Source organism: Oncorhynchus gorbuscha, linkage group LG12 (genome assembly GCF_021184085.1).
Source record: "Oncorhynchus gorbuscha isolate QuinsamMale2020 ecotype Even-year linkage group LG12, OgorEven_v1.0, whole genome shotgun sequence".
Classification (NCBI taxonomy): Eukaryota; Metazoa; Chordata; class Actinopteri; order Salmoniformes; family Salmonidae; genus Oncorhynchus; species Oncorhynchus gorbuscha.
Window position 1 is genome coordinate 48,830,647 of NC_060184.1, and position 3,321 is coordinate 48,833,967.

Genomic DNA, 3,321 nt, shown 5'->3' on the forward strand with positions numbered 1-3,321 from the left:
CAAAAGTGAAAATGCTGCCCCCTACCCCAAACAGGTTAAGTGTTATATCATAGTTTTGATGTCTTCACTATTATTTTACCATGTAGAAACATGTTTTTTTAATTAGTAAAAATAGTCAAAATAAAGAAAAACCCTTGAAGCTGTTCTAAAACTTTTGACTGGTAGTGTTTGAGGTGAGAAATTCAAGATACGTAAACATTGTTAAAATGGCATTACCAAAGTGACTAGTGATCCATTTATTAAAGTGGCCAATGATTTCAAGTCTGTATGTAGGCAGCAGCCTCTCTGTGTTAGTGATGGCTGTTGAACAGTCTGATGGCCTTGAGATAGAAGCTATAGGCAGTCTCTCGGTCCCAGCTTTGATGCACCTGTACTGACCTCGCCTTCTGGATGATAGTGGGGTGAACAGGCAGTGGCTCGGGTGGTTGTTGTCCTTCACGATCTTTTTGGCCTTCCTGTGACATCAGGTGCTGTAGGTGTCGAGGAGGGAAGGTAGTTTGCCCTCGGTGATGCGTTTTGCAGACAGCCCCACCCTTTGGAGAGCCTTGCGGTTGTGGGCAGTGCAGTTGCCGTACCAGGCGGTGATACAGCTCGACAGGATGCTCTCAATTGTGCATCTGTAAAGGTTTGTTAGGGTTTTAGGTGACAAGCCAAATTTCTTCAGCCTCCTGAGGTTGAAGAGGTACTGTTGTGCCTTCTTCACCACACTGTCTGTGTGGATGGACCATTTCAGTTTGTCCTTGAGGTGTACACCGAGGAACTTAAAACTTTCCACCTTCTCTACTGCTGTCCCGTCGATGTGGATAGGGGGGGTCTCCCTCTGCTGTTTCCTGAAGTCCACGATAATCTCCTTTGTTTTGTTGACATTGAGTGAGAGGTTATTTTCCTGACTCCTGATTCCAAGTGCCCTCACCTCATCCCTGTAGGCGGTCTCGTTGTTGTTGGTAATCAAGCCCACTACTGTTGTGTCATCTGCAAACTTGATGATTGAGTTGGAGGCATGCATGGCTACACAGTCATGGGTGAACAGGGGGTACAGGAGGGGGCTGAGCACGCACCCTTGTGGGACCCCAGTGTTGAGGATCAGCAAAGTGGAGATGTTGTTTCCTACCTTCAACACCTGGGGGCGGACCGTCAGAAAGTCCAGGACCCAATTTCACAGGGCGGGGTTGAGACCCAGGGCCTCAAGCTCAATGATGAGCTTGGAGGGTACTATGGTGTTAAATGCTGAGCTGTAGTCAATGAACAGCATTCTTACATAAGTATTCCTCTTGTCCAGATGGGTTAGGGCAGTGTGCAGTGTGATGGTGATTGCATCGTCTGTGGACCTATTGGGGCGGTATGCAAATTGTAGTGGGTCTAGGGTGGCAGGTAAGGTGGAGGTGATATGATCCTTGACTAGTCTCTCAAAGCACTTCATGATGACAGAAGTGAGTGCTACGGGGCGATAGTCTTTTTTTAGTTCAGTTACCTTTGCCTTCTTGGGTACAGGAACAAGGGTGGCCATAACAGTGAATCCATAAAGAAAAAACGTGGAGAATCCAAGCTTTCCAACAAAGTCAGAATTATTACTGTACTAATACTCAGCAAATATAATTAACATTTTCAATAGAGAAAAAACAACTACACTCGCATTTTGCCAACTGCGAGAGCAGCAACACAGATGTATAACAACGCACATGGCAAAATAGAGCTTCTGTTGTGGTCAAAGTAAAAACAGCCTACGTGAAAGTAAGAGAGTAAAAAGTATTATTTCTAGTTGAGGTTAGTTACAATTGAAGTGTCCTGGCTGCGCATCAGTTCAAAAGAGAGACGAGTGACTGAAGTGACCGCCAAGAGCTGTAGCCTATGGGAGAGCCAGACAGATCAGCTCAATCAGACTGTGCAACTGAAAGACGTTCATTCTGCCAATGAGAGGATTGCATAAAAATATTCTGCAAAGGCATGCATGCTTATGATTGGACAAAACAGATGAAAAGGAGCTTCATGTCAAATGTTATGTTTATTAGTCTCACATGGAATTCTCATCACATTGTCGTCAAATATTTATAGGACATTTTTTGGGGGGGTTATAAAAAAGGGCATCTGAAAGTGCACATGATGGAAGTTAAAAGGTAAATATAAATGATTTCATGGGGTAAAGAAACACACTGACTAATAGGTGACTTAAATGATTGTGACTGAAACTAGACAAAAATTGTCCAGAGTTTTAGCCGACTGATAAGGAGGATGAAATGACTCAAATGCGACGAAGATGAAAAGGTATTTTAGTCAAAAGACTAAGACTAAAACTACATCTAAAACCGAAGTCTAAACTAACACCGCATACAAGGGTAACTGATCACACAGTATATTGCTCGCAAGTCATTGCAGTAAAAACAAATCTAATGTTGTTTGCAAGCCAGTGTAATTGAGCAAGCAGGCATCATTAAAGTCACTTTTACATGCACTCACAACATTCGGTTGGAGTTTACTGTCCTCGACTCTGATGAACAGGTTATTAGTGACATTATCAACGATCAGAGCATCCATTACAGAGTTGTATAGTTAATATATTTGTATGGCCAACCCCAGATCCAATTCAGACTTCAAGTGAAGGGTGTTTGTTAAATGAAATAAAATAAAACTTGTCCCCCCCAGTGTTTTACATCCCTAAGAAATGACATATTAAAATATTATCACCCAAAAAATGTTACGTTAGGTTTTTATGCCTCTAATTAATCCTAAAACAACAGAATGAGACAATAACATAATTTCTGCATTACCTGTATGCTCTTAATACCAGCTTTGCAGTAGTATCTTTTGATGTCCACATCAATTTCAGTATTTCCAACAAAACTAGAGAAAAAAGTTCAACATCATCAAAATCACATGTTTATCTATGTAAAAAAAAAAATTACATACTGCACAGAGTACATTCTATTACAAGCCAAAGGCTACAATCTGTCCAAAAGGGAGATAGTCAGGTCACCTGATCTGTAGGTCCATGATGATCTGACTCTTGTCCACATTCTCTGTGTAAACCTTGACACCGTTGATCCTTAATGGCTAAACACAAGACAGAGGACATCACGATATCACCACTAGGCCTCAGCCCCCCCACTTGTGTTCTACCCAGTATGAACATCACCACTACTCTGTGTCCCCTCCTGGAAACTATTTGGGAAACACCCACCAGCTGTCCCTACAATACAGACACATGCACAGATACGGGTCTAGGGGTGCTTGAGCACTTGCCCTTTTCCCCACCTATAAGAAAAATGTAAGAGCTGTTTGAAAAGACTGCCTGAAATGTAAGCCTGTTTTGGTGGGATGGAGCTT